The following is a 22,564-nucleotide window of genomic DNA, read 5'->3' on the forward strand; positions in this document are numbered from 1 at the left end:
CAGATATCCCACCCTAACTACTCTAGTCCCTCATAGTTGCCTTGCTCCCCTTTCCTAGTACATCCAAGCTCCTCCATTCCCTTTCATTTCCCACCCCCAACTAGCCTTCTCCCTCGAGCCCCTCCTGTTTTCATCAGAACCTCCACCTATAACTAGCCTACTTCTAAGTGGAATAACCTCTCAAACCCAGCCTTGAACCTACCTCTTCTCACAAAACCCATCATGCAATACCAAAAACCCTTCACCTCTCTATAACTGCCCTTGAAGCCTCACCTTGCTTGGCTAGAAGCTTCTCACACAGCCCATCTCCTGCCTGGAAAGCCAGCCCTGTTCCACCACAAGCCTCTCCACCTTCCACAAGTATTTTCTCAATGTCCTGCCTTACTCCCCAGATGAACCGGACCCCTATTGGCTTCTCCCTCAGATCCACACCCTATTCCACCAGATACCCTGCCCATAATTATCTACACCTTTGTATCCCTTCCACTCCTTCTCAAAGCCCCTTCTCCAACTAGCCCCATGGCTCTAAGCCCCGCCTTGCTCCAGAAAAACCCCACTAGAATACCCCCACCACACTATCCCATCTGTCAACACCCACATTGCTCCACTAGAAACAACTGTACCAGTTGGCCTCCATCTGGAAGCCTCACCAGGCTCAACTGTAAATCCCTGTCCCTCCTTATTCCCTTTTGGAAGGTTGCTTTGCCCTACTGGAAACGCTGTACAAACCCCATGGCCTGCCTTGCAACACTGAAATCCCCACCTAACATTACTCCTCTTTTCAAAGTGGTGACTGACTATACCAGAAACCCCATCTTAACCATTCTAGTGCACTGGATCCTATCAGTGCTCTCCCAAAGCTCTGGTTCTGAAAATCTCCTCCATACATTGTGACTACACCCTTCTCTGCAGGAAACCCCACTTCCACCCTAACACACTCCCCAAAGGCCTGCCATTGTCCACCAGAAACCCCACCCCTTACTAGTCCATGTCTTCCTTTTACCACCCTGACCTCTCAAAGCCAGACCCTGAAAAGCCTGTCCCTCATAGCTCTGCATTCCTGCACCAGAATCCCCACCTTATGTTAGCCTCTTGCCTACATTCACTGCCCTGCCTTATGGGAAACCTCATCCTACATATCCCACAAGGACTCACAATGCTCCCCCAGAACCCTTCCTCTAAGTAACCTCCTCCTTTGTAGCTTTGTTCTTCCTTCTCAAAGCTCTGCCCCAATCAGCCTCCAGCCCTGTAACCCAGCCTTCTTACTAAAGTACCGCCTACTCTACAAGAGACTAGACCCCTAACAAGTCTAGTACTTCCTGTCTCCCCCCTGCGGTCTCAAAGCCCTACACAGACAGGTCTTCACCCCCTAAGCCTCACCCTGCTCCACTACAGAGACTGTGCCAATACCAACTCCCCCTTTAAACCAGAGAGGGCTCCACCAGAAACCCACACCATCTCATACATGAAGGTACAATCTAGTAACTGTTATTACAAATGTGATTTTGTACTGGCCATAGAATTTATACTAATCAATATGATAAGAAAGCAGTATTGCAAAAAGGCAACAAAAATTTGACAGCTATTAGATGCCTTATTCTAGTTTGGGGCTCTGTTACCAGGCAGATACACATTGTGTGAAAATGTATGAAGGTGATTCCTCTTATTGGAAACCATTCTTTGAAGTATCAGTAAGGTTTCATGAATGATCATTTTATTTCTAGAAAATTCGTGTGCCCATTGACTTTAAAAATATTAGTTATTTTAAATCCTATGTTTTCATTGAGGAAAGTGTGTTAGATGACTTTCAACTCATCTCTATAATTTTGGAGTTGCTTACCTTACTATGTACCAGAGTTTTTAGAAACAGAAACTCTCTACCAGAGGGCTGGGAAGGTGGCTCAGTGGTAGAGTGCTTGCCTTGCATGCATGAGGCCCTGGGTTCGATTCCTCAGCACCGCATAAGCAAAAAATAAAAAAGCCGGAAGTGGTGCTGTGACTCAAGTGGTAGAGCACTAGCCTTGAGCTGAAGAGCTGAGGTATCACGCCCAGGCCCAGAGTTCAGGCCCCACGGCTAGACCCCTCCCCCCAAAAAAGAAAAAAGAAATTCTCTAACAGAATCCACTTTGAATTTCCTCCTTCCACTAAAGTGTCCTTTGGAAAAGATTGAAGTGAGATTATACAGGCAAAATGCCAGAAATAAAAACGTATTTTAGATCATAACAAAATTATGATAAAGACCCCACCCAGTGTGCTTTTAATTTTTTAACAAAAGGAACTTAAGCCTATTTAACTGTAGACTTTCTGAAGACTAGAAGACAAAAATATAAGAAATGCCCTGTTATACCATGGTTCTGAAAACAAAACCAAAATAAGGAAAGACAACATAACGACATAGAAGGGAATGAAGAACTTGTACATGTGATATAGCGTGTAAAAAATACACTGAATCAGGTAAAAATTATTTTGTTCACCATGTCTGGTTGTTCAATATATTTCATTGTAAATATTGTTCTTTGTTAAGCTGTGACTTACTATTAAAAGTATCAACAGGGATCTGCCCAGGTAATTATGAAGTTAGTCAATTTCATCATTGCAAGATAATCAGGATGAAAAACTCCACACACCTTAAGACACACCTGCAACAGCAGTAGACATACACTCCTATTGGTCCAACAGTGTAAGCCAGACCTGTGTTTTACCAAAGCTTTGTATGTGGTATGTTATGATTTATTCTGGCTGAAGAGCCAAAGTAACTCCAATTTTAGATTAACCCCACCATCGTGTGCTAGGCTTCCCTCAGAGTAATCCCAAGAGAGAGAAAAAAACACAGGTTGCCACCAACCCTGCCCACCCTTAAGAAATCAAAACAATTGCCCAAGTGTTCCAGGAACAGTACATACCAATAGTTCAGAGAAAAGGCAGGGCAGTTCGGGTGGACTCAAACCAATCATGTAACTGCTTGTGCGGAAATTCCCTAAATTTGTTTGTTCAGTACTATAAAACTGTGCTGATTTTGTGCTCAGGAATTCTTAGCATCACCGGTTAGTGAGTACACAAAGGACCAGCTTGAGCTTGCAAATAAAGGACTCTTATGCTGTTCATATTGGTCGTGGTCTCTGGGGGTCTTTTGGGGGGTCTCAAGTCTATACAACATTTCTGGGGGTCCATGTGGGATCCCCCTCATAAAACCATCCAGACGCCCCACCACAGAGACTCAAAAAAAAGTTGTTAAGTCAAGGCACTGCTGTTCTGTATATTTGGTTGCCTGCAATTTCTGTATCTGTAATTCTGGTTGCCCACAGGGTCTGTATTCTGGTTGGCAAGGACTCTTGGTAGACAAGCTATAAGATTGCCAACGGGGTCTGTGAGAAGATGTCCCCAGACACCTCTTGGTAGATTGCTGTTTAGTATGGACATTTTTGGGAAATTTCCTGTCTGTAGTCTGGCACTTTCTTGCAGACATTTTTTGGGAATTTTTCCATCTGTATTGGGAAGTTTTCCATTTTGGGGGAAACTCTCCATCTGTAGTTTGGCACATTCCGGTTTACAATTTACAATGATGCAGTGTGTCTTTGTAAGTTCTGTCTTAGTGTTGAGTGTTCTGTTTGTCATTTGGAGTTTATCTTAGCCTTTGGCCTTGGCCCAGGAGGGTCTGAATATAGGGGAGAATCTGTCAGTCTGAGTGGATGGCTGCTAGGGACTTATTTCCCTTGCCCCAAAATGACTGGGACTTCTCTTCCACTTTGGAAGGCCCCTGGGTCAACAAACGTTGGTGAGACATCACCCCATTCACTGACACCTGATTGTTCTCTGTTCTATGTTTCCTGAGGTAGGGAAGTTCTGGGTGAGAGTGGCAGGCTCATTCAACAGACTCTGGATTCAGCTTGCTGAGTGAGAACGGCACAGAGTTCTGGTAGCGATAAACTCAGCCTTTGCGTGTTGAGTTGTCTAGTTCTGTTTTATAATTGGTACGAGTTTTAATGTGGGTTTTTGGTTTTTGTGTTTTTGTTATTTATTTGAACATCTCTGGGGAAATAAAAGCTCCAGCCTCCAGCTGAGCTCAGTCACAGAGAAGGCTGTGTGGCTAGGTTTCACTTTTCAGCTAGTCCTGACAATATAAAGTGCTCTTGTCTAAAATTGGGTAAAAATCAGGCCAATTTAGTTTCAGGTGACCCTCCCCCCAGCATTCCTCCAACAGAAGGGATTCAAAAGACTAATTGGTGAAATGCCTTTGTAAACAAGCAAGCCTTGGAAAAATGAAGCTCAACAAAGATACTTAGTTTCAAAGAAATATTGTCTTAAATTTTTGTTTGAAAATTTTAGAAAATGTATGTACAAGTTGTTTTTATTTTTGCATGCTTAAAGATCTGTGTGAGTGTGTTTTGTATGTGTTTGGTAATATATTGAAGATAGACATTTTCAGCATTCTGTAACAATTGGGTGAGTTTAAATTTAAAATTCAAAAGGTTATGAGATTTGGACATTACCCAAAAATTTTTAAAGAATTTTCACTTTGTTTTAAATGGCTTTTTAAGGATTCTTTAACTTGAAAATTAGAAAATCTGGTATTTTAGAATGCATAAGTCTCTTTACACTGTAATCAAGATATCTGGCTTAACAAGGAGAAACTTAGAAGACAAGAGAAGAACTATCTTTAGGAGTGAAAGGTGAACATGCAGAAGTGCAGTTCAGCTAGTCATGCACAGTGGAACCATGCATGGTGAAAGAGGGCAAGCTGACACAAATGCAGTTCATCTAACCCTAAAGAGTCGGATTGGGTGCGTGCCCATTACACAGGAAGGGCTAAGTGGCTCATCTTTATTCTGTACCTTACCTTCAGATAGACACTGGAAACATGATGGTAAAACTGAATGATGTAATGATCTGATTAACATTGCTAAAACTGTCCCTTGGATGAGTTAAAATTAAAATTAAGAAGGCCTTTAAAAAGGGTTAAAAAGTTTATTTATATAATGTGATTTGTTCTCAATGATATTCTGCTATTGAATATTTTTTAAGGCATAATGGTGTTAAGTCTAGCTTCTTGGTACAGTGATGGTGATTGCAATTTTTGCAATAAGAAAAAAATTGTTATTTTAGTTTAAAAGTTTTAATGTGTATCTGTATTAAAACAAGCAGCCAAGAGGAAATTAGTGACACCTAGCCTTGAGAGGTCAAGGGATTTTTCAAAATGCAACTAAAAGCTAAACTATAGAATATTAAAACGGAGATTACAAATTAGGAATTGATTTCTGTATATAAAGTTTAAAAGTAAAAATGTTCTAAACATTTGCCTCAAAGTGCTAAAAGGAAAAATTATGATTACCAAAATAATTGCTTACTTCCTATTTCAGTTTGCTCTCATAGGTTTTTTTTTTTTTTGTAACAGTTCCCAGCAGGCCCCCAAAAAGGAGTAAGGAGTCTTGTAAGTTTATCAGATGTAACTTTGGCTCTTAGTAATTTTCAGGTAAGAACATGCTTAAAAGACACTTCTGTTGACCACTTTGTTGCTTTTAAGTGAATGAAAGTGGCCTTTTATGAGAATTGTTGATCTGCAAACTGGTTCCACCCCAGCCCAGGCAGAAAAAGGTCCTTGTGAAACTGTCACCTCTACTCAGTCAAAAGATGGCTGAAAGAGCAAGCAGAGTTGCTTTAGGACTCAAAGTGGCAGAGTGATAGCCTTGAGCTGTAGAGTTGAGGGCTAGCACTGAGGCCCCGAATTCAAGTTCAGCAACTAACTAAGGGAAATGCCAATGAGGCATTTTTCCCAGTGTGGAGAAGACACTCCTGGGATGAAAGCAATGGAGGAGCAGCCAGAGACCATAAGCCACTGCTTGGATGGCAGAAATAATGTCAGATCCTAGAGTCATTTTTGTGTGGCTTTTTAAAAATTGGTCAGAGCAATGAGGTCATGGGAACATAGTTTGTAAGCATGCCTACTGTCTATGCCTATCTACCTTGTAAGGGACAGGAACTCGTCAGTCATCTGTGATAGTACTAAAAAGATAAGGTTTTAAAATATGGAAGATAGTTTAGATCCCAACCCCTGTATGTGCCAAAAGCTCTAACTGGCAGTAAATTTTGAGCTGATGCCAGCTACATGAAATTCATCTGCTCAGGAATAAACTTTGTAAACTTGAGAGTGTGTTTCTGTTGATATCTGTCTGAAGGCTTACATAGGTAACTGAGGCATTGTTAGGAATACTAGAGATCACATTCCTATGCCATCCAGAAAGATCCTTTTGCAAACCAGAAGTCTAAATAAGCTCCACTGCTGTAGCCAGAAAAAAGGTCTGTGCATTTGTTAAAAGTTAAAATATTGTTCTTAATGACATTTAACCCTGATAACCTCTTTGTAAAATAGGCTATGGTTATAGGTTCCTGGCTAACTAGGATCAACATCCCTGAGTCAGCTTGAAGAAGTGACAGAAGATGAATCTTTGCCCATCATCCCCTTTGAAGAACAAGGGACCAGATTCACATTATTTAAAAATATGGCAAAACAGACAGAATGAAAAAACATGGGAAATAATAGTACAGGCCTGAGCACTCTATATCTGCCCAGAAAATCCTAGCGTTATTAAAAGAACTATCTAATTTAAAAAGTTGTCATCTTTGTAAATTGTCCCGGGCTATTGTCTAAATAGTTTTAAAATCTAGTGGGGTCACAGCCTGCCAAACCTATGCCATGTGTCCTTAACCAGGTTGTGTAGCAATTTGCAGCTCAGCACAAGGTGTGACTGTCCATTGGAGCCACTGAGAGACCCTGCTGCTGCTGCTGCTGTTGTTGCTGCTGCTGCACACCCTCATGGGTAAAGTTCAATGACAGCCTGACAATCACCTGGAGGAAATCTACATCATCACCCAGACCACCTCCACCGCAGTAAAATAGACTGAACTCCTGCTTGATTCCATCACCTGAGAATGCTTCCCTGTTGAAATCTGCTACAAAATAAGATATTGTGGGACATTCTTTTGGTGATATCTAGTAACCCTCGCTACTCCCACAGTGGATATTAGTGGCAAAGTTATTGCTGAATTGCCTTAGGCATTCAGGGTCACAGCCTCTTTTCGCTCTGGTATGGTAATATCCTGCTTCTTCCTGGGTGTGTTTTAAAGATAAAGGAGGATTTTTTAAATCAATGGATAAAGTAAGAGGAACGAGACCCAGCCCTAATCTTAGCCTTAAAATCTATCAAGCGTTTCATCCCACTAGTGACTTGAGGCTTTCTGAGATAACATGGTTCCACAAGTCAAAGGAAAAGTGGGCAGTTTTAATCTCTAACCACAAAGAAGCTCAAGGAATTATAAAGAAGAGGAGGGTAGTACAGAAAGCATTAAGAAAGGAGTTGGGGAAAAATTGGTATCCTCTGGGTAAGAAAGGATTTAAAAAGAAAGGATTGTCTTAAAATGTTTGTAAAGAAGACAAACCTCAGAAAGTTTAAGTATGTAGCAAATGGTATGAGTATGACTTAAAATTGGAGCATATGAGTACATCTGGTATAAAATTAAGTTAGCTGTGAGGTACGGAGTCCGGATTGCTGGAAGAAAATGTAAGGCCCTTTGGTAGTGTTAATTTTGTTACTCACATTTGGACATTGTAGACTGGCCTTTGTAAAAGAGAGGATCAGCACAGTCCATCTATCAGTTGTGAGATCACAATACCAAACTGTAAATATAGAAGACTGTGCCAATTAGGGACCATGATTGGTCCCTGATGCTCTAGAAGAGAAGAGAATGAAGAGCCAAAGTAACTCCAATTTGAGATTGACCCCATCTTTTGCTAGGCTTCCCTCAGAGTAACCCCAAGAGAGAGAAAAAAAACACAGGTGCCCAAAACCCTGCCCACACTTAAGAAATCAAAAGAGTTGCCCAAGTGTTCCAGGAACAGAACATACCAATAATTCAGAAAAAGTGCAGTGCAGTGCAGTTAGGGTGGACTCAAACCAATCATGTAACTACTTATGTGGAAGTTCCCTAAACTTGTTTGTTCAATACTATAAAAGCTGTGCTGATTTTGTGCTCGGGGACTCTTAGCATCACCATTTACCAAGTGCACGGAGGACCAAGCTTGAGATTGCAAATAAACGACTCTTGATGTTAGCATTTTTTCATGGACTCTGGCGGTTTTCCGGAGTCCCAAGTCCATACAACAGGGCTTGATACAAAATGTCTCTTCCCAGAGAATTAAATAATGGCATTTATGGTTAACATGATTTAGGGTCATTATTAACATCTGACACATGATGACGTTTTTATTTATACCGCTCTTTCTCCCTTTCTTTCTTCCTCCCTTTCTTTCTTTTCTTTTCCTCCTGTCTTCCTCTCTTTATTTTTTCTTTCTTTCTTTCCTTCCTTCTTTCTTTCTTTCTTTCTTTCTTTCTTTCTTTCTTTCTTTCTTTCTTTCTTTCTTTCTTTCTTTCTTCCTTCCTTCCTTCCTTCCTTCCTTCCTTCCTTCCTTTCTTTCTTTCTTTCTTTCTTTCTTTCTTTCTTTCTTTCTTTCTTTCTTTCTTTCTTTCTTTCTTTCTTCCTTCCTTCCTTCCTTTCTTCCTTCCTTCCTTCTCTCCTCCTCCTTCTCTACTTTCTTTTCTTTCTCTTCTCTTTCTTTCTTTCTTTTTTTCCTTTCTTTCTTTCTTTTTTCCTTTCTTTCTTCCCTATTCTTCCCTCTTTTAGGAGATGAGTATGAATTGAGATATTTTGTTTGCTGAACAAGTATTCTACCATTAGAACAATCCTTTTACAATTTAGTTACTTTGCTCATAGGTTATCAGTTTTGCTGAGGGCCGAACAGAGGCTAAGTTCCTCACCTCTGTCTGAGAAGTAGCTAGGTTCATAAATGCATTCCAACATGCCAGGCTTAAGGATGATATGAGAATCTTATTATTTTCCTTGCGCACTCATTCTGAACTGTGATCCTCTCAAATTCTACCTCTAGTTAGTGATGTGAGCTCCAATAGCCTGCCACCAGTATAGATCGTGTAAATGAATGGTTGAAGACAATTTCAGTTTAATCTCTTTTTTTGACAGTCCAGGGGCTGTTATAACTTTATTTCTGTACAATTTTTGTGTATATGTGCACATTAGCTTTAAAATGTTGCTTTTCTCCCCTTTTTTTCTTTTTCTTGATACTGGGGCTTGAACTCCATGGCTGGGTGCTGTCCCTAAGCTGTTCAGATCAAGGCTAGCACTTTGCCACTTGAGCCACAGTGCCACTTCAGGGTTTCTAGTGGTTAATTGGAGGTCAATGTGTCATGGATTTCCTACCAGGCCTAGGTTTGAACTACCATCCTCAAATCTCAGCTTCTAATTAGCTAGAATTACAGGCATGAGCCACTGGTTCCCAGCTAAAATGTTACTTATTTTAAGTTCTGTGATTTAGTTGAGGGAGTAGCATGAGTGTGTAGAAAGGTAACATTCAAGTCATCTCTCTAATAATTTCAGAGTGTCATTTTCATAATATTTATTGCAGTGATTAATAACAGAAGCTCCCAAAGTAACAGAATGATCCTTCATTTTCTCCCTCCCATAGGTACTATTGGAAGAGAATATTATGTATGAGTCCAGCAATTTCTACTAATTAAAGACCAATCTGCCCTAGTTTATGAAAAAATGTCCTTCATTCAATTGCTGATGCTTTTTCTGACTACAAATATAATGAAATCTGTAGTAGTCTGTAGAATTGTATACCACCACAGGCATTTTAATTCACAAGAATTTCAGATATCAAAATGTTTATTTTTTTTGTCAGTGGTGGGGCTTGAACTCAGGGTCTGGACACTGTCCCTGAGACTGTACTCAAGTTAGTTAGCACTCTACTAATTGAGCCACAGACCCACTTTTGCTTTTTGAGTTGTTAATTGGAGATAAGAGTCTTATAGGGACTTTTCTGCCTGGGCTGGCTTTGAACTGTGATCCTCAGATCTCAGCCTCATGAGTAGCTGGGATTTCAGGCATGAGACACTGGCACCTGGCTTCAAATACTCATTTTTAAAATGATGAACTGCTTGGTGCCTCTGGCTCACATATATAATCCTAGCTAATAGGGTTTAGGTATGAGAAACAAACACTAGGTGTGTGTTGTTCATGTTGGTGTTTATTGGCATGTTTTAATATTGTTTGTTATACTACAATGCTCTTATTTTTATTTTTACCTAGATGAGGGTGATAGGTGCTAACCAGTGTTGAACCTTATTTGGCTGAGATAGAGCCATGTGCCAGTTCTTGCCTAGAATGGCATGGAATTTAAATCCTCCTGCTCTCAGCTCCCATGGACCTGGAATGATAGACGTATTCCATCACACATAGCCAGAAGCTGGGGAGCATTGCAGGTAAAGCTACACTGGTCTTGAATTGATATACCAAATACCTAGCTTTACAGGCAAAACCATGTTGTATTCCATTTCACTTTGAAGTAGTGTATGTACATACTTAGAGAGTACAATGATAACACACTACATGTTTAATATATAGAATAGTCAATATATTTAGCACGTTTATCTCCTAAAACATTGAAGCTAATGTATTTTGGTAACCTCCTGACTCTGTTAGTTATTTTGGAATATACAGAAACATGAATACATTGATAATGTGCATTAGAAAATGGGAAGTTAATAGAGTTAGAGACAAGTTAGACTGTGTAGTAAATATATATTTATCTATTGTGGTTCCGAAGAACTTTATCGAATATTCACTATGACAATACCACTATATATCCACCATGACAAGAATTTTCCATTTCATAACCTGCCATCTTTTATCTTTTTTAAATTCTCCTTATAATTATGTTTTCCTGTTTTTATAATGTTTTGAAATTATTATATGATGGAATTAAAAATTTGTGGAGTCTACTAAAATTATCTCATTTTGTTTGGTTTTGTGATGCTAAATTATTAAGACCAAGATTTCCTGAAAGTTATGCTAGCAGACTGTATCCCTAACTTATATTCTAATTATATCTTATTATTGTATTTTGATATACGGCTTTGCTGTTGCTGTTTTTTGTTTTTCGTTTTTTGTTTTTTGTTTTGTTCATAAGGCTTGTACTCAGGGCCTGAACTCTGTCTCTGCACTGTTCAGCTCAAGACGGGCGCTCTACCACTTGAGCCAGAGCGCCACTTCCTGTTTTCTAGTGGTTTATTGGAGATAGGAGTCTCACGGTCTTTCCTGCCCGGGCTGGCTTTGAACCACGATCCTCAGATCTCAGCCTCCTGAATAGCTAAGATTACAGGCTTGAGCCACCAGCACCCAGCTGCTGTTGCTGTATTATGGTATAGAGTGTTGTGAGGCTCAACTGAAACTTTCAAACCCACTGCCTCCAGTAGCAATGTTTTATCACCAGGTTCTGGAGGCTCATAATTATAACTATAGCTAATCAGGAGGTTAAGACCTGAGATTTAGTTCAGATAGCCTGATCAGGAAATTGTATGTCTTTCCTCTCCAGTTCACTACAAAAAGCTTGCAGCAGAACTGTGGCACAATTGGTAGCACTACAGTTAAGAGAAAGATATTTGTGATTGTCATATAGCCACGGAGTTCAAGTCCTAAAACACACATATGCACTGACACACATTTGCACACATACACACACATACACACACACACACACACATTCCCATACAGATGTACACACAGAGAGTCACCGCAATATTGTATCTTAAATTCTTATCCAGAGATTGGACAACAGCCCACTTATTAGTGAAGGTTTTTCTTGATTATTTTGAAGGAGGATAGTTCATGAGACACAGGTGACAAGACTTTAGTGAGGAACACTTTATAAACGACTAGCTTATAAAAAGAACAGGAGCACTGTTTTTTATCTTTAAATCTTACATTCCTTCAAATATAGTTTTAAATAATAATCATTAAGGGGAAGGGAAGGTGGCTCAGTGGTAGAGAGCTTGTCTTGCATGCATGAGGCCCCGGTTTGATTCCTCAGGACCACATAAGCAAAAAAAGAAAAAAGCCAGAAGTGGCACTGTGGCTCAAGTGGTAGATCGCTAGCCTTGAGCTGAAGGGCTTAGAGACAGCGCCCAGGCCCAGAGTTCAGGCCCCACGACTGGACACCCACCCCCAAAAATAATAATCATTGAATTATGACAAGACAGTGCAGCACCTCTTCCCTTCTCCCCTTCCCCTCTGTCATAAAATATGACAAAAGTATCAAAAATAGTCTTTTATCTTAAAAGAATGTACACGTGTAAAAATGTCTGACTATATGTGTAAGGTTTTTTTCAATACTTTTATAATTTTTCCCACCTCTAAGTACTTGCCTTTTTGGCAGATTACAGCACACAGGGGCTTCAAGAGCAAACAGAAGATTAGGAAACATAAACCAAACAGTGTCCTAGGAAGTAGATGTCAGAAATAGATGCAAGAAGCACATGGCAGGCTGAGAGGGCCCTGAGACGCAAAATGATTTTTGCAGGATGAGAGGAATAGTGACAAATAAGGCACGGATCTGACCTAGGAAAGCTTCCTTGAGGCTGAGACCGTGCTGGTTCCTAGGCCTATCTGAGCATGTTGGGATTTCACAATGTCCACATTTGTATAGAGAGATGTGGGAGGGAAAATTTCAGCCTCCAGTTTGTCTTTGGGATGGTCTTATGTGAGTAAGCAGCTTACATCATTGGGCTTTGAGAGATGACACTACTTCCCTCACAATGGAATAGAATATGAAACTCTGAGACCCAGGCAACTGTAACTTACAGTCAGCTCAAGCCAGCTCACTTGGCCTGTGGCTCAGGATCAAGAAAGACATTCCTGTGTTGTTTTCAAAGTTCAAGAGAATCAGGTCCCAGGCATGAGAGGGGTGAGTGCCTCACTCGATACTGCAGACATTGGATCAGTGCCAAACCACGAATCCAATGTCTCAGGCCTTTTTATAAGAAGAAACCAAGGGGATCACAAGGCAATTCAGGCCAGGTGTAACTATGACAGGAAATCTATTTAATCTCATTCTAGCCCACAGCACAGGCTTCTTCTTGTGTGCTTTTTTATGTGTATATTGAGAAAATATTTACTGTGTGCTTTTCAATCCACTCTATTACTCATTTTGAAGTGTACTCCTATTTCCATGTTTCAAAGATCCATTATTTTTACCACCTCAGTGTGATAATGAGTCTGCCAAAACCCTGAATGTGCCTTATAATATATGGAGCTTGGACTCAGGCCTGTTGGAAATGCTGGTAATGGACCTGGTCCCTGCCTACCAGAAAGGTGATCTCTTCTATGTTGGAAACTTCCACCACCACTAAAGAGAGCGGGGGACAATGGAGCAGTTGCTGAATATTGTTTAAAAAGTGAGTGCTCCTCATTTAAACCCAGGACTGATGAGACCCCCTGGCAGATTATTGAAATAGTTGGTACCTCTCTGAGACTGTTTCACTGGGGTTTTATCACAGGAGCTTGGCTTGAGACAAAGAAGTGCACTCCCTGGATAACTCCTTAGGAGTGGCCTGCCAGAACATTTCATTTTCCTCAGAAGCTAGTGGTGCCTTAACAGTTTGCTTGCTGAGAGACTAGGATTAAAGGAATGAGCCAGTGTCACCCAACGTCCACCCTCACCTAGGAAATCACTATCTTGGATGCCTTTGAAGGAATATAGATGGAAGAAAGAATGGAACTTGAACTTGGGGCCTGAGTGTTGTTCCATTCGTATCACTCTACCATTTAAGCCCCAAGTCCAGGTATGGCCTTTGGCTGGTTAAGTGAAGGTAAGTGTCTAATTTTACAAACTAGACTGGGTTCAAACTGTCATCCTTAGATCTCACCCTCCTGATTAGTAGGATTAGAGGCATGAGCCATAGAACATTTATTTGGACAGATGCTAATAAGCATCCTCACAGAATTTCCATGAAATTGTATAGACATATCTCCACTTTTTGTCTGTTATGTTTACATTACCATATGTGACTTAACCAGTACCATGTGTGTCCTGTTAGTTCAGAGAAGAAGCATAGAGTTAAGTTCCTTCTCTCCTCCCATTGGTACAGATCCTTCTACTGTAACTGGGAGGAAGATGAACAAGATTAAGAAGTAAGTGGACGTGGCACAAAGAGAAGTTCTGTCTTTGAAAACTGGGTATCTTTGAGGTTTCTGAATCAAATTCAACTTCCTTTTTTGCACACCAGTTGTGATTTTCACCAGGGGGTTGAGGCTTGGCACTTCAGTGGATAACAGATTACACCGTGTGGATGTGGTTGTGGTTTTGGACTCTCATGAATGACAAAGAGGGCTATGTATAGCATGTCAGATCAAGTGGGGAAACAACCTTCTCCTCCTATCATAGGGAGAATTTTAGATGATTATATTTGAGAAATTTCTAGAAGTGGGTTGTGAGGAGCGTCCTGCTTTCAGGAGTCTCTTCCTACAACATGCCAGTCCCGCCAGAAAGAGGCAATAGCACAAAGCTCAGGATGGGGAGGAAAGGCTCTCATTTTCCTTGTCACCAATCTGCCCATAGCATAGTTTGTTCCATCTTCCCTATGTAGATGGACTTCTACCTTGATGATTTCTATTAGAACAAAAACCATGACACCCTGAAAGAATTTACACAGTATGTCAAGCTCAACATGCCCTCTTCAGACTTGCTCTTCTGCTTACATATTCTTCTGGACCAGCTAGAGGAACGCATGGCCCATGAAACCAAGAAAAAGTGGAAGAAGTCCTGTTTAGATACCTCAGATCTGGTGAGTATGGATGGAACCTGGGTCTCTAGGCATGGGCTATATGGGCATAGAGCCCATAGTACTCCCCAGCTTGTCAAAATATCCTTTTATGGATATTCTTTGCCAGGTAATATCTGTTCTCCTTTGAAAGAACTTGGAAATAGCAACTCGTTAGAAACATCCTAACTTCTCATCAGTGTTCAGTCCAAACACAAGTTCTACAGCTTCCCCCATTAGATTCTCATGATAGTTTAGTCACACCTTAACTTCTAGAGTTCTAAGACTCCTGTACCTATTTCCATGCTCAGGTTTGCATCACAGTAGAGCAGCTCCTGCAGATCTCCAGATAAAGAACCCAGCAGTGATGTCGTTTATGATGACTCATGGAGATCAGAAACCATTACTGATCTCCAGAAAGCATGTGAACATAGAGGGTGCTTTTTTAATATATAGAAAGGCCCAAGCAGGTTTTGAGTCCTGTGGACATCCCACTGCTTCTGAACCCCACATGTGAAGCAGGTGTACCTTCACTTACCACCAAGGAAGAAGATGATCCAGAATGTCTTCCATTGATGTTCATAATCCACCTAGATTAGGTGAAAAACAAGTAAAAAATATACATGTCTTGGAATGCAGGGTAAATGTGTGCTAATGGAAAATGACCCCAGTGTATCTTCAGGAAAACCAATAAGTGAGGTCCTAAATCTAGATTCAGTTGAGGAAAGGGAATCTTTCCTCACAGAATATCCTGACGAATCTGTCCTCCTGCAGGGGATCCAATTTCCAATTGAGAAATTAGAATCTGTCCCTCCTTGGACTCAGGAAGAAAACCCTGTCTTTAGTGAGGAAGTAAATCCCTTTTAGGACTCTGAGGCAGAATATGTTTCTGAAGGCAACTTAGAAGCCAATCTAGATTTAGAGATTCCTACCCCCATTCCTGGGAAAACCTGTATTTTTCTTTTTGTCCTGATGGTTATAAAATGCACATTCTATTTATTTTTCTAGCTCTGTTAAAATGTTAGTGTTTTTGATATATTCTAGTATTCATGAATCCTAAATATGTTTCTTTTTAAGCCTACAATCTGAAGCATTGTGCATACGTGTTCTTTTGGGGGAAAACATAGAGTGACAGGGGGCTGTACACGAGAGCCTACTGCATATTAACGAAACTGTTAAATGCACAGGGAGCTGCAAAGAAGCCAGGCCATGCCTGTTGGAAATAAGGTGGCTACAAAAGGTCTATGACATAGCATATTAGATGTTCTAGAAAGTTATTCTGTCAAGTCGGACAAATGCCACAATACTTATAGTGGTATGTAGGATACTCTTCCAACCGTGAGTTCAAATCTGTATAAATTTCATTGTGCTTTGGGCACATATGGAAGAAAAAATACTCTCCAATAATATCATACAGTAATGTGAATCATTTTTTTTAAACTGCTCCTACGCTGAGAAGGTGGCTCAGTTGTAGAGTGCTTGCCTTGCATGTATGAGGCCCTGGGTTCAATTCCTCAGCACTACATTAGCAGAAAAAGCTGGAAGTGGCATTATGGCTCAAGTGGTAGAGCACTGGTCTTGAACTGAAGAGCTTAGGGACAGTGCCCAGGCCCAGAGTTCAAGCCCCTCAACTGGCAAAAAAAAACCCTGCTCCATTAAACAATTAATTAAATAATTAATAATTAATTCAGGCGGCAGCCACTTCATCTGGCATGCTGGTCCCTCTGGTGATACTAGTGGAAGCCTCCCCACCTCGGGCCCTTGTGAGCACCCCTCGCCTGGGACTGTGGGAGAAGATCAGGCTGCACCTGCTGTTGGGCTAGGGCAGCAACCTGGAGGCTGCTGCATGAATGACACAGTGCCACTGACTCACATCTAGCACCCCCCTACCCCTTGGACCAGGTCCATGAGGATCAGCCCCTGGGAGCACACGCACACTATGGGACAGGGTTCACCCACATAGGAAGGAGTGCAGACTGAACAGATACCACTCTGTGGATCAGTTTGTACGGTATTTATCAGCCGTGGAGGAGGGGTTGATTCTGCTCTGCTGTGGGGAAAAGACAGGCTCAAGCGGGGTGATGCCAACTTTTGTACTCAGACTGGCAAGGAAACTTTCCTCCACACATTCGCCAGCAGGCTTAGGAAGCCATTCCATGCTCCTTGTCCATGGAGTAGCAGCCAGGGACACTCACATCCAATACTCCTGGATGCTCTTTTGGGTTTGTTTGTTAATTTATTCAGAGAGCCCCTCCCTCAGACAGCAGAGTTATATTCTGGGTTTTGTAAAATGTTCTGCATCTGAGCATTCCCAGTGTTTGGTTTTTGTATTGTTTCTTGTAAATCCGTTTTGAAATTTGTGTTTTAGGTGTTGAGGGGCTGGAGGAGAAGCCAGATTATGAAAATAGTTTCCTACAAGCCTTTCATCTAAAAATGAAAACAGATTCTCTCTAAAAATGCCTTTCAGGAAATAAATTTGAGGGTGGAAAAAAGGCTGTTTTCTCATGAGACAAAATGTGAGATTTTTATATGCATGTTTTATGCGTTCAAAATACAATTAAGTAATCCACTATCTAGGAACAATTGTCCTGACCTAAGAGTTAAGTGTCTTGGGAGTTAGAGGCAGGGTTTTTTGAGCTTTATCCAAAGGGAGGGAATAAAGTTAAAATCCATAGATTACTTTGTAGAATCAAAGTGGTAATACAAAATGAGGATCACTAAAAAAATCTCTGTGCTATTTGGGTTTTTTATTGTTGCATATGAATTTTTGGATTACTTCTATTTCATTGAGGAGTGAGATTGGGATATTGGTAGGTATCACATTGAATTTGGATTTAGCCTTTGGCAGTATTGCCATTTTCATGATGTTATTCCTCCCAATCCATGACCATGGGTGGTTTCCCACTTCCTTAGTTCTGCTTTCATTTTCTTTTTCAGGTTTTTAAAATTTCCGTCATAGAGGTCCTTCACCTCTTAACTCCTAGATATTTTATTTCTTGTGTGGCTTTTAAGAAGAGGTTGCTTTCCTAATATCACCCGTATTCTTATCATTATTGGAATACAGGAAAGCCATTGATTTCTGAGGGTGAATTTTATACTTGGCTAGTTTGCCAAAGTTTCTGATCAGCTCAATAATTTGGGAGTGGAGTCCATGCGGTTCTTTAAATACAGGATCATATCATCTGCAAAGAGAGAGAGTTTTACTTCATCTTTCCCTATTTGGATCCCTTTAAATTTGCATCTTGTATTATTGCCCCAGCTAGCATTCTAATACTAAGTTGAAGAGTAGTGGAGAGAGCAGTCATTTTTATCTCATTCCTGAATTTATAAGAAATGGCTTTAAATTTTCAACATTAAGTATAATGCTAGCTGTGGGTTTGCCAAACCATAGCAGAAAGAACAGCACTGGAGCACTATCAGTTCCAAATTTCAAACTCTACTAAAAAGCCATAGTAAAAGAACAGCTTGGTACTGGCACAAGAACAGACCTGAGGATCAATGGAATAAGACTGAAGACTCAGAAATAAACCCACTGACCTATAGCCACCTAATCTTTGACAAGGGAGCTAAAAACTAGGATGGAAGAAAGACAGCCTTTTGAGTAAATGGTATTGACAAAATTGCTTCAACACCTGAAGAAAACTAAAGCTAGATATGTATATATCACCCTGCACGAGAATCAATTCCAAATAGATCAAAGACCTCAAAATAAAGAAGACACCATGAAAACATTACATGAAGGAATAGGAGAAACTCTAGGGCTTTTTAGAACAAGCCGAAATTTTCTTAATAGAGAACTGGAAACAAAAGAAATCTAAGACAGTTTGGACAATTGGGTTTGCATGAAACATCAGAGCTTCTGCAAGGCAAAAGTCATAGCTAGCAAGATCAATAGAAAGCCCACGTTCTGGGAGAAGATATTCACGAGTCATAAAACGGACAAGGTTTTATATCTAAAATATACTTAGGACACAAAAAATTAAATCACCTGACAACAAATCCTCAAAGAAACAACTGCTCCATAACTAAGTGGGCTAAAGACTTAAAGAGAGACTTCTCTGAAGAGGAAATAAAAATGGACATTAGTCTCATGAAGAAATGCTTAACTTTTCTAGCCATAAAAAGGAGAGCCTGGCATAATATATGACAAACATTAAGGGTAAACAACTACCAATTGTGAATACGATCCCAAGCCAAACTCTCCTTTACATTTAAAGGATATATAAAAATATTTCATGACAAAGAAAACGTGAAACAACATATCTCCACCAAATCAGCAGGGTAGAAGTTAATTAAATATACCCTATATAGAGAAGATCAAGAAGAACAGGAACTGGTTATATAAAATGTTCCCTAGCAAAGAACAAGGTAAATATATAAACAGTAGGTGAGGCACAACTCCTAATAGCAGGGGTATAAAATAGCAGGGCTTATCAGATATTTCTCAGTCTTAACTTTCAATATCAATGGAATTAAATTTCCAATTAGAAAACAGATCAGATAGTAGTCTCAAAAAACAAGACACATCCATCCAGTGTCCACAAGAGATACATTTTATTGACAAAAACAAACATACTCAAACTGAAAGGCTGGAAGGAAAATTTTCAAGTAAATGGACACCATAAACAGGCCACAGTAGAATTACTAAAATAAGATAAAATAGAATTCAAATTAAAATTAGTAGGTAGAGACATTACATATTGATAAAGGCAACTCTCAATTAGGAGGATATAACAAGTGTAAATATCAATGCCCTGAATCCTGGACCACCCTACATCATCAACCAAATACTACACAACCTAAAAACACATCTCAAACCATTATTGTTATCCATTGATTGGTTATACTGGAAAAACTCAACCAATAAACTGAAGACCTAGATAACTACATTGACCACCTACCCCTAACAGACATCTACCTAATATACATTCAGTATAAGTATATACATTCTTCACAGCAGGTCATGGAAGATTCTCCAAAATAGAACCTATCCTATGTCACACAGAAATTCTGTCCAAATTGAAAGAAAATTAATTGAATTCACATACCTTTTCAGACCACAACAGAATAAACTTAGAATTAAACAGCTAAAGCAAAAACCAAAAAAAGGTCAAACCCATGAAGAGTGAACAACACACTGCTGTATGACCAGTGGGGCACTGAAGAGATTAGAATAGAAATCTGAAAGTTTCTGGAATTTAACAAAAATGAATACACAAAATACCAGCTCCTCTGGGACATATTAAATGCAATACTTAGTGGAAAATTTATAGCTTTGAATGCCTACATCAAGCAATTGGGGAAATCTCAAATCAAGATTTCATTTGATTTTAATTATGGTCTGCTATTAGGACTCCCACAGACACCAAAATCAGAGAATGCTAATTAACCTGATAAAATGCATAATAAAATTTTTATAATTAATATAACATGAAGATTTTAATATTAATAACGTTAAAAATACTTGTATTCACATTATATAATATATTGAAATCCTTTAGTTTCATCAATTTTTAGAATATTTATAACTAAATGTAAATTGTTTGTAAATAGTTATTTGATGATGTATAAAAAATGAGAAAAAGATTTTCATACATATTACTACAAATGCAAACCGATTCACCTAGTTATATATGATCCTTCATTTGTTGGTTTCATTCATGCATGGATAACATGCGAAGAAGAAAATTGCAAACGACTTTACTAAAGGATTCATTACATGGAGTTTATATTGGGCTAAATAGATTTTATGAATTAAATTGTTTTGTCCCATCCTTTCTCCCTCCCTTCCTTCTTTCCTTTCTTCTTTGCTTCCTCCTTCCTTCCCTCCATCCCTACCTCTCTCTTTCTCTCTTTCCTATCTTTCTTCCTTTCTTTCTTCTTTTCCTTCTTTCTTCCTTTCCTTCTTTCTTTCTTTCTTTCTTTTTTCTTTCTTTCTTTCTTCTTTCATCTTATATTCCTCTCTTCCTTTTACTCAGAATATTTCTTATGGCAATAGAAAAAATCCCAACTGTTGTACTCTAAGGTGTTATGAGTAATTATAAATATTAACTAGATTAATATTAATTTTAATAACCTATGTTATATCTTAAGACAAATTATACTAAAAACAACTTCTCAAATGTTCCAAGATATGTAACAAATATGACTTTTCATGATATTGTTTATTTCTTCAAACTAAAATAAGCATTTAGACATAATATTGCATATGTGTGTGTTTTCTTCTTGTGATTTTAACTCAAGACCTATACCTTAGTTGTTGTTTTTTTCCTCAAGGGTATTGCTCTATCATTTGAGCCACAATTCTATTTCTGGCTTTGTGTGTGTGTGTGTGTGTGTGTGTGTGTGTGTGTGTGTGTTGTAATGTGTGTGTGTGATTAATTGAGATGTGTCTCACAAACTTTCTTGCCAAGGCTGTCTTTGAACCCCAGCTTCCTGAGTAGCGAAGATTACAAGCTTGAGACAGCCATATTTAGCACAGATTTAATATATCCAAGAATAAAATAAATTGTATTATTTGAATTCTAGATGCTCAATTTAACAAATTAACATTTAGATATTTATTCAGTTATTAAACCTGAACCTGCATTGTGAAAAATATTTTTCATTTTTATGAAAAAATATGCACTCAAAGGTTTAAATGACAGAATCTTTAGACAAATTGCAATACTCTATTATTCAAAAGCAAAAAAGGGATATTTAATCAAATTTCTCATGTAAGCTAAAAAGTAAAAGGCTCTGTCTGGGTGAATGAAGCAATTTTTCATTAAATTAAATATTATATACTGTGGCCAATATTACATACTGTGATTTTCTATTCTTTTAAACCTAAACTTTTTTAGGTCTTGTAAATTCATACATTTTGTGAGTATATAAAAATCTTGATTACTAGTCATGTATTTCTGAGGTTTGATTACTAAGTCATTTCAGAGAAACAGTGAATTTCATGTATTTTATTTCAACAGTGATTTTTAGAAATTGAATCAACCTCATAAGAAAACTAAAGCAAGATATTTAATCACTTATCCAATTATTCCTATAGACTTGAAGATAACTAATTTTTGAATGTTAGGAAATTCATTTTATACCTACTCTCTAAATAATAATTCTGATAAGTGATCATGATATATTTATTTTTCCTTCAACTTGAAGGAAAGAACTTCACTATAGATGACAAATACTTGAATAGAAATGTCATAAAATTATGAAAAATTCAAGTCATTATGAGTTAGATGAAATAGTCATTTTTGAAGGTCACAAAATGAAGCCTCTGGGAGCATCCTTATCCGTTAAATAAAATGTATTTTCACTCAAAATATTTCATTCATCTCTTCAGCAATGGTATAACCAAACCACCTCTATGCCAAATAGCATCTCAGGTATTTAAGAATAGAAGTTATCACAATTGTATAGAAAGATCTACCCACCAGTCTAGAAATTAAATCTAAAATTATAAAGGATTGGGATTAATAATTTGGTTTCACTATGTTGCCATAAAGAGGTGAAACCTTTCGCGTGGGCATAGTAATAAAGATTAGGTCACTGAGAACTTGTGATCAAAGAAGGTTTAAGATCAAAGTCCTTTCTTCCTCTTCCTTCGTTTACTTCTCTGTCTCCTTCTCCTTTTCCTTCTCCCTCTCCTTCTTCCCCTCCTCCCCTTTCTCCCTTTCTCACTCTTATTCTTCCTTTTCTTAACTTCCTCGCTTCCATGAATACACAAACTCCATCACATCTTCCTGATATGGGGTACTGTACCACCACCAACCAAAAGCAATGAGAATAAGAAATGTAAATTGAAAGGTATAAAATCAGAAACCAAGATTAATCTTTCCTCCTTTGAAGTTAATTTTATAAAGTATTTTGTCATATCAATAGGAGATTGACACAGCATGTTCTCA

The sequence above is a fragment of the Dipodomys spectabilis genome, unplaced genomic scaffold (genome assembly GCF_019054845.1).
Source record: "Dipodomys spectabilis isolate Male_0828 unplaced genomic scaffold, ASM1905484v1 ptg000127l, whole genome shotgun sequence".
NCBI classification, from domain to species: Eukaryota; Metazoa; Chordata; class Mammalia; order Rodentia; family Heteromyidae; genus Dipodomys; species Dipodomys spectabilis.